Source organism: Leuresthes tenuis, unplaced genomic scaffold, assembly GCF_036924035.1.
Source record: "Leuresthes tenuis unplaced genomic scaffold, fLeuTen1.0.hap1 SCAF_23, whole genome shotgun sequence".
NCBI classification, from domain to species: domain Eukaryota; kingdom Metazoa; phylum Chordata; class Actinopteri; order Atheriniformes; family Atherinopsidae; genus Leuresthes; species Leuresthes tenuis.
Window position 1 is genome coordinate 11045730 of NW_027325377.1, and position 9788 is coordinate 11055517.

The 9788-nt window shown below is 42.8% G+C and overlaps 3 non-coding genes across 3 annotated transcripts; 2 read left to right on the forward strand and 1 right to left on the reverse strand.

Moving 5' to 3' along the window:
* Positions 1-343: 343 nt before the first annotated feature.
* On the forward strand, positions 344-457 carry LOC140283495 (U5 spliceosomal RNA). Its single transcript, XR_011910095.1, has one exon. It is a non-coding gene; the product is annotated as a U5 spliceosomal RNA (small nuclear RNA).
* A 308-nt stretch (positions 458-765) lies between these two features.
* Positions 766-949, forward strand: LOC140283361 (U2 spliceosomal RNA). The gene has a single exon (XR_011910064.1). It is a non-coding gene; the product is annotated as a U2 spliceosomal RNA (small nuclear RNA).
* Positions 950-4182: 3233 nt separating this feature from the next.
* On the reverse strand, positions 4183-4297 carry LOC140283515 (U5 spliceosomal RNA). The gene has a single exon (XR_011910114.1). It is a non-coding gene; the product is annotated as a U5 spliceosomal RNA (small nuclear RNA).
* Positions 4298-9788: the final 5491 nt, after the last annotated feature.

Genomic DNA, 9788 nt, shown 5'->3' on the forward strand with positions numbered 1-9788 from the left:
GTCTGCTGAGAAAAGAGAGTGAATGCGAAGTAGACTTTAACACGGCTATGGGAGCGAGCCGAGTGTCGGCTAACCGGGAGAATTGCTTGAAAGAAACGCGACACCGAATGAGCGGTCAGAACAAAGCCTCAATACGGGATTCTCGTGGTGTTTTTGTTGCTGCCTTGTCTTTTGCATAGAGTAAAAGACAAGGCAGCCATCGAATAGGGCCCGATTGTTCCTACTTGGTCAGCCGAGGAGCAAGGGGGGGGGGGGGCAAGCGTTTCAACCAAGCAACGCTCACCATGGGGAAGGTGGCTATACCAACTAGCCTGATGCCCTGCTCCCGCAGTGACGGATAATCGTACTCTGGTTTCTCTTCATAACATACAAGTCTTTCGCCTTTTACTAAAGACTTCCGTGGAGAGCAGCACTAATGAGTTGTTTCTATTATTGGCAGGCTTTACCTTTGCGGGTGAAGCCCTTTCTGTCTGTGCAAAAGAAATCTTGCTACTTTGCAGAGTGACTTCTCTGAGTAGAGTCGCCTTACTTGTTGCGACTGTGCCGATGTTCGAAGCTGGAGTGCAAAGTTGTTGCTTGAATGGTGCTTGCTGGAGCATGCGGGAGTGCAAAGTTATACCATTTAAAAGGGCTGAAGAGTGCTCAGTGCAGCGGGTGGGCGGAGGTGCAACGTGACACTCTGGCCACCTATGGCCATAAAAAGAACACTGCTACAAGTGCGCATTGTGCCAGCAAGGGCCCTCGGACCTGAAACAGTGGACAGTTATCGCTTCTTGGCCTTTTGGCTAAGATCAAGTGTAGTATCTGTTCTTATCAGTTTAATATGTCCTCTATACGAGGACAACATATTAAATGGATTTTTAAGAATAGGAGTTGAAAAAGAAGCTTGCTCCGTTCACTCCAAGCCTCGACCCGGTACTGCAGTGCCGCTGGGAACGGTGCGCTCTCCTCTGCTCTTGTGAAAAAGCAAACAGCGGTGCAGGATGGAAGTTTCAGGGAGCCCAAGATGAAACTTTCTTTTAATCTGCTGAGAAAAGAGAGTGAATGCGAAGTGGACTTTAACACGGCTCTGGGAGCGAGCCGAGTGCGGGCTAACCGGGAGAATTGCTTGAAAGAAACGCGACACCGAATGAGTGGTCAGAACAAAGCCTCAATACGGTGTTCCCGTGGTGTTTGTGGCTGCCTTGTCTTTTGCACAGAGTAAAAGACAAGGCAGCCATCAAATAGATTGTTTCTACTTGGTCAGCCGAGGAGCTGGGGGGGGGGGCAAGCGTCTCAACCAAGCAAAGCTCACCAAGTAGGAACAATCGGGCCCTTTTTGATGGCAGCAACACCTGAAAGAGATATTGATGCGAGACCCGATCAAATGCTTTTTCAAAGTCTAAATTTAAGATGACAAGCCGGGTGTTTCTGTCTCTAGCGTAATCAATGATGTCTCGAATCAGTACGAGGCTGTCGGTGAGTTGTCTCCCTGAGATGGCACAAGCTTGGTCTGGGTGAATTACCTCCTCTAAAACAGAGGACATCCGTGTCGCTAAAACCTTGCTAAAAAGTTTACAGTCAAAGTTTAAAAGTGTGATGGGCCTCCAATTCTTTAGGTCAGTCTTATCATTTTTTTTATAAAGTAGAGTCACTATTCCCACTCTAAAACTGTCAGGCAGTCGGTCGAGTTTTTCAAAATCTTTAAAAACATCTAAAATGTCTGATGATAAAAGGTCCCAATAGGTCAGATAGAATTCTGCAGGAAGCCCGTCTAAACCCGGAGCTCGACTTCTCTTAAAACCTGTTAGGCATTTTTTTTAACTCTAAAGCAGTAAAATTCTGTGTCAAGTGTGCATTCTCTTTTACGGTTTTGTCAACGAATTTTAAGATTTCTGCCGATGTTTCCAAGTGCACTGGTTTCTCTTTGTACATGTTACTATAAAAGGTATGTACAGTTTCAATCATCTCTTGTGTGGATTTTGTTAAAAACCCATCTTCTCTTTTTAGATTTTGAATACACTCCTTTTTATTTATAACTTTCTTTCTTTTTCACCTTCCTCAATTTCCTGCTCCCTGCTTCTTACAAAAATTCCTTTACTCTTTATTTCTGCTAAAACTGACATTTCCTTTATGACATCTTTGATTTCTTCTTTAAAGTCTATGCCACACTGATTTAGTTTAAAGTAGCGCTGTAAGCGTTTATGTAGTCCCATCATACATCTATTCTCTTTCCTTTTTTTACGTTTACCTTGCTGTTTAAAAAAAGTCTGGGTCGTTTCCTTCACCATTTCCCACCATTGTGCATGTGTTTCGTAGAGGTCTTGAAGGGTCTGCCACTCTTTATAACATTCCCTGTACTGACTGACTATGATTTCATCCTCCAACAGGGAACAGTTGAGTTTCCACAGACCACTTCCTACCGTCACACCAGAAGGGGGTGAAAGGGTGCAGGAGAGCATAAGGTGGTCTGAAAAGAAAACAGGGGTTAATCTAACATCAGTGGGTGGGCAATCTCTAGTAAAGAAATAATCAATGCGAGAGGCTCTGGTGCCATCATGACTAAACCAGGTGAAGCCCTCCTCTCTGGGATGCATGGTTTTAAAACAGTCAGTAAGCTTAAAATCCCTGCATATGCCCTGAAGTCTTATCCACTTTAAAATCTACCCCTGCTCTTTTTCTATCTTTCCTGCTCAAGATACAGTTAAAATCCCCTCCTACAACTAAAGGTACTTGCCCTAGCATGTAAAGCTGTATATCTTCTAAAAGGTCATACCTTTCATTTTTTCCATTGAAACCATAAATATTTAAGAGGTTAAAGTCTTGCCCCATAAAATTCAAGTGTGCTAAAAGTGCCCGTCCGTCTCTCACCACTGTGCTACCTTTCACCAGAACATGCGGATTTTTAATTAGAATGGCCACACCATCATTTTTATTTTGATTTGAGCCACTCCATATCGATAAATGGGGCCACATTTCCTCCCATTGTCTATGGTTTTTTAAAAAAGGTAGTCCACATTCTTGTATTAAAAACACATCTGATTTTATGGAGTCTAAGAAGGATAAAATACTCTGGGCTCTTGTCTTTGATTTCACACTTCTCACATTTAGTGTTGAGAAGGTGAGAACCATTAAAAGCATAAAGGAAAGTAGGTATGTCATTTTCGTTTTTCTAAGTTATCAAAACAAATTACACACAGGTTATTTCTTGGGAAACTAGCTCTTCCTTCATTTCTTTAGGTGAAAAGTGAGTAGGGTGATCTATATTTCCTTTTCGGACTCTCGGTGTTGGCCTCTGACGCAATGTTGCATTTAACTTTGAGTCCCTGGGGGTTGATTGCAGAGCTGAAGTTAAAAAGGAGACCTCATTTGGTGAGTCGGAGGGGAAGACTCTAGGTTCTTCCACTGAAGAACTGTCTGAAAGGGACCTAACCCTTCCCCTCTTCTCTGATACCACTGGGGAATCAGAGGCTCAGATGCCGTCCTCTTCGGCTGTTGACCTTCGGGGAGGTGAGTATCTTCACTAGACTCACCTGTCTGCTCTTCCTCCTCATTTAGCGTAGCTCCACCCTCTGCCTGTGAATTCTCACAGACTTCAACACTGAGTGGTGAGGCCTCTACAGGCCCCTCCCCTTTTTGCTCCTCACTTCCAATCCAAGCTTTTGGCGGGAAGTTTGAATTTATTGGGTCAACCTCTTCACTTTGTTCACCAACTGCCACCTTTGGTCCTTCTCTTTGTTGGCTTGACTGTGGCTTTACCGTCTTTAATTTGTTGGCAAAAGATTTAGGGCAATCTCTGAAGAGGTGATTTAATTCTCCACAGAGATTACATTTTCTGCCATTTGGACACTCTCCAAAAGTTTGCCCAATTTCTCTGCTCTTCCCACATAACACCTTGGTACAAGCCTCAACCAGGTGCCCATGCTCACCACACTTGCGGCAGAACTTGGGCTGCCCCTGGTAGTGGATGTAACCTCGGTTTTCAAGGTGGCCAGAGTGTCGCCCACCCGCTGCACTGAGCACTCTTCAGCCCTTTTAAATGGTATAACTTTGCACTCCCGCACGCTCCAGCAAGCACCATTCAAGCAACAACTTTGCACTCCAGCTTCGAACATCGGCACAGTCGCAACAAGTAAGGCGACTCTACTCAGAGAAGTCACTCTGCACAATAAGAAGATTTCTTTTGCACAGACAGAAAGGGCTTCACTCGCAAAGGTAAAGCCTGCCAAAAATAGAAACAACTCATTAGTGCTGCTCTCCACAGAAATCTTTAGTAAAAGGCGAAAGACTTGTACGTTATGAAGAGAAACCAGAGTACGATTATCCGTCACTGCGGGAGCAGGGCATCAGGCTAGTTGGCATAGCCACCTTCCCCATGGTGAGCTTTGCTTGGTTGAGACGCTTGCCCCCCCCCCCCTTGCTCCTCGGCTGACCAAGTAGGAACAATCGGGCCCTATTCGATGGCTGCCTTGTCTTTTACTCTATGCAAAAGACAAGGCAGCAACAAAAACACCACGAGAATCCCGTATTGAGGCTTTGTTCTGACCGCTCATTCGGTGTCGCGTTTCTTTCAAGCAATTCTCCCGGTTAGCCGACACTCGGCTCGCTCCCATAGCCGTGTTAAAGTCTACTTCGCATTCACTCTCTTTTCTCTGCAGACTCTTGGGATTTTATCTATAAAATGAATTCCTTCACTCAAACTATGTGAAAACTGCTTTGTCCTTAATATTTACCATGTCTAGAAATATTTAAACAAAAAAAACAACGTTGTACTTTGCAGTAAAAGAAAGAGCAAATCTAAAGTTTCAGGAATCCGAGAATAAGCTTACTTTCATGAGTTCTTCACGATTTCGGATTTTGCTATAAAATGAATTCCTTCACTCAAACTAAATTAAAACTGCTAAACCGCTAATCTGTTATATGTAAGGCAGATGTCAAATTCACCGAAATAGGATCAAAGGGTATTCGGCCAATCGAGCTGTAGCAGCTTCGGTAAAAGAGTATAAGTTGAAGAGTTTGTGAATAAAGGTGTGCGCACACATAGTGTGCTGTACGAAAATAGGCAGGGAGCATTGCCGGCTGGGGTATATGTTCTTGTATGTTGTCTGACTGTTTGATTTGAATGTGTTGTGTAAGTGTCCTGTTGAATGTTACATGTTTGGGCTTTGACACGCTTCACTGTGGTTGTTAACTGTGTGGTGTGTCCTGAAATGTTATATGTTTGGGCTGTGTGACATGCTTAATGCTTGTCAGTAGCTACCCACTTATTCATATATAGCAACTGACAACATAAGAAGTCCGGACATACTTTGATAGAGTAGTTGTAGAAGTATCCTTATTGATAATAGATAAACTAATTCATAGTGATAGAACAGTAGATGAACAGGTGCCTGCACATGTCTCATGAAAATAAAATGGATGTATGATTGCTGACGGCAGAGCAATACTGCCAAACTTATGAGTTCTTGTGGCAAACTTGATTCAGTGTCTTGACGTGTATACGCTGTTTTGCTGACTTGATTGTCACAAGAAACAAAGTGTGTTTGATAAGATCCGACCATTTTATTACGGGAGGATCAGTATGTATGGATTCTGATGTGACTGATAAACCCATTCGTATCTTAAGCATAATCTAATACGTGAGACAACGCCCTGGCACACGATAAAAAAAAAAAAGAGAGAGAGCGGTTTTGTGTCCCCACAGTCCATAATGTAGAAAAGAGAGAAAAAAGCCTTTCTGATTTGGTGTGTGTGCTCATAGTGCAGAGTGTAGAGAAAAGAAAGCCGTTTTGGTGTCACGGGTGTTGTGACTTACACACACACATTTCTAAATTGAGAAAGGAAATTATTTTAGAGGAAGCACTAGAGTTTAGATCCCACATTTGTTGATAGGCATTCATTTATTTCTTCACTTCTGATGAAGTTTCAACAATAAACAACAAACTTTGTATTATGAGAAAGAACTAGACTCATTCTTCAGGAACCCAAAAATAAGCTCTATTTTATGAGTAATGCACGAATTCGGATTCTCCTATAAAACGAATTCATTAACTCAAACCAAGTTAAGACTGCTTTGTCCTTCATATTTATTCATGTCTAATCAAGTTTCAACGATAAACAACGTTGTACTTTGTAGAATGAGAAAGAACTTCTTCAGCAATAAGCATCTCTCGACATATGACGAAATACAGATTTTGCTATAAAATTAATTCCTTCTATCAGCCTGACTTAAAACTGTTTGTCCTCCTTATTTATCCACTTCAAATCAAGTTTCAACAATTAAAAAAAAATTGTAGTTTGAGAAAGAACAACTTAATCTTCAGCAATCAGTATAAAAAGAGGTGCAAATGCCAACCATACATACCTAAAAGGTGGAGCGGAAGTATTCAGCTGCAAGTAGGTGTGAATGTTCGACCATAATTTGTAAAAAGCGGGTAAGAAAAGGTTCGAATGCCCGACTATATATTAACAAAAGCGGGAGGAGAGGTCTTCGGATGAGAGTGGGTGAGAATTTCCAACCATAATCTATAAAATACGGTGAAAAAAAATATGTGAATGCCTCATAGAACACTAAAAGCGGAAGTGTTCGGCTGCAAGAAGGTGTGAATGTCCGACTATATTTGGTGAAAAGCAGGTGAAGCAAGGTCTGAATGCCCAACCTTACATCATCAAAAGCGAGATCAGAGGTGTTTGGCTGCAAGAAGGCCATAGTTTGCCAAAAGCGGGTAAGGTGCGAATGTCCGACTAAATATCAACAAAATTTGGGGCGGAGGTCTTCGGATGCAAGTGGGTGTGAATGTCCGACTATATTTGGTGAAAAGCAGGTGAAGCAAGGTCTGAATGCCCAACCTTACATCATCAAAAGCGAGATCAGAGGTGTTTGGCTGCAAGAAAGCCATAGTTTGCCAAAAGCGGGTAAGGTGCGAATGACCGACTAAATATCAACAAAAGTGGGGGCGGAGGTCTTCGGATGCAAGTGGGTGTGAATATCCCACCATACAAGTATGGTGGAGAGGAAGCTGTGAATGGCCGACCATAGTAAAAGGCGGGTGAGAGAAGGTGCGAATGTCAAACCATACATAATCAAAACAGGTAGCGGAGGTGTTCTGCTGTAAGAAGGTGTGAATGTCCAACCATAGTTGGTAAAAAGCGGGTAAGAAAAGGTTAAAATACCCGACTGTACACAATCAATAGCGGTAGTGGAGTTGTTCGGCTACTAAAAGGTGTGAAAGTCCGACCATGGTTTGTAAAAAGCGGGTAAGAAAAGGTGCGAATGCCCGACAATGTATGATCAAAAGAGGGAGTGGAGGTTTTCGGCTGCAAGAAGGTCTGAATGTCCATCCATAATTTGTAAAAACCGGGGAAGAAAAGGCTCGAAAGCCCGACTATACACCATCAAAAGTGGGAGCGGAGGTGTTCAGCTGCAAGACGGTCTGAATGTCCATCAATAATTGCTAGAAAACATGAAAGAAAATTTTCGAATATCAAACTGCACATGATCATAAGCGGGAGAGGAGGTGTTCAGCTGCAAGAAGGTGTGAATGTCTACCCATAATTACTGAAAAATGGGTAAGAAAAGGTGCGAATGCCTAACCATACATCATCAAAAGAGGGAGCGGAGGTGTTCCGCTGTAAGACGGTGTGAATGTCCGACCATAGATGGTAAAAAGCGGGTAAGAAAAGGTTAAATTACCCGACTGTACACAATCAAAAGAGGGAGCGGAGTTGTTCAGCTAAGAGGTGTGAAAGTCCGACCTTGGTTTGTAAAAAGCGGGTAAGAAAAGGTTCGTATGCCCGAATATACACCATCAAAAGCGGAAGCGGAGGTGTTCGGCTGCAAGATATTGTGAACGTCCGACCAAAGTTTGTAAAAAGCAGTTAAGAAAAGGTTCGAATATCTAACCAAACATAATCAAAAGCGGGAGCAGAGCTGTTCGACTGGAAGTAGGTGTGAATGTCAGATCATAATTTGCAAAAAGCTGATGAGAAAGGGTGAGAATGCCCGACTATACACCATCAAATGCGGTAGCGGAGTTGTTCGGCTGTGAGTAGGTGTGAATCTCCAACCATAATTGTTGAAAAATGTGTTAGAAAAGGTAAAAATGCCGGTCCATACATAATCAAAATCGGGAGAGGTGGTGTTCAGCTGCAAGAAGGTCTAAATGTCCATCAATAATTGCTAGAAAACATGAAAGAAAATATTCGAAAATCAAACCACACATGATCATAAGTGGGAGAGGAGGTGTTCAGCTGCAAGAAGGTGTGAATGTCCACCCATAATACCTGAAAAATGGGTAAAAAAAAGGTGCGAATGCCCAACCATACATCATCAAAAGCAGGAGTGCATGTGTTCGGCTACAAGAAGGTGTGAACGTCCAACCAAAGTTTGTAAAAAGCAGTTAAGAAAAGGTTCGAATATCCAACCATACATAATCAAAAGCGGGAGCAGAGCTGTTCGACTGCAAGTAGGTGTGAATGTCAGATCATAATTTGCAAAAAGCTGATGAGAAAGGGTGAGAATGCCCGACTATACACCATCAAATGCGGTAGCGGAGTTGTTCGGCTGTGAGTTGGTGTGAATCTCCAACCATAATTGCTGAAAAATGTGTTAGAAAAGGTAAAAATGCCGGTCCATACATAATCAAAATCGGGAGAGGTGGTGTTCAGCTGCAAGAAGGTCTAAATGTCCATCAATAATTGCTAGAAAACATGAAAGAAAATATTCGAAAATCAAACCACACATGATCATAAGTGGGAGAGGAGGTGTTCAGCTGCAAGAAGGTGTGAATGTCCACCCATAATACCTGAAAAATGGGTAAAAAAAAAGGTGCGAATGCCCAACCATACATCATCAAAAGCAGGATTGCATGTGTTCGGCTACAAGAAGGTGTGAACGTCCAACCAAAGTTTGTAAAAAGCAGTTAAGAAAAGGTTCGAATATCCAACCATACATAATCAAAAGCGGGAGCAGAGCTGTTCGACTGCAAGTAGGTGTGAATGTCAGATCATAATTTGCAAAAAGCTGATGAGAAAGGGTGAGAATGCCCGACTATACACCATCAAATGCGGGAGCGGAGTTGTTCGGCTGTGAGTAGGTTTGAATCTCCGACCATAATTGCTGAAAAATGTGTTAGAAAAGGTAAGAATGCCGGTCCATACATCATCAAAAGCGAGAGAGGTTGTGTTCGGCTGCAAGTAGGTGTGAATGTCCAGCCATAATTACTCACAAACGGGTAAGAAAAGGTAGTATTGCCAGACCATATATGATCAAAACAGGGAGCGGAGGTGGTTCAGCTGCAAGAAGGTTTGAATGTCCGACTAAAGTTCAAATATATTAACAAAAGCGGGAGGAGAGGTCTTCGGATGAGAGTGGTTGAAAATTTCCAACCATAATGTATAAAATGCGGTGAAAAAAAGGTGTGATAGAACACTAAAAGGTGGAGCAGAAGTGTTCGGCTGCAAGAAGGTGTGAATGTCCGACTATATTTGGTGAAAAGCAGGTGAAGCAAGGTCTGAATGCCCAACCTTACATCATCAAAAGCGAGATCAGAGGTGTTTGGCTGCAAGAAGGCCATAGTTTGCCAAAAGCGGGTAAGGTGCGAATGTCCGACTAAATATCAACAAAATTTGGGGCGGAGGTCTTCGGATGCAAGTGGGTGTGAATGTCCGACTATATTTGGTGAAAAGCAGGTGAAGTAAGGTCTGAATGCCCAACCTTACATCATCAAAAGCGAGATCAGAGGTGTTTGGCTGCAAGAAGGCCATAGTTTGCCAAAAGCGGGTAAGGTGCGAATGACCGACTAAATATC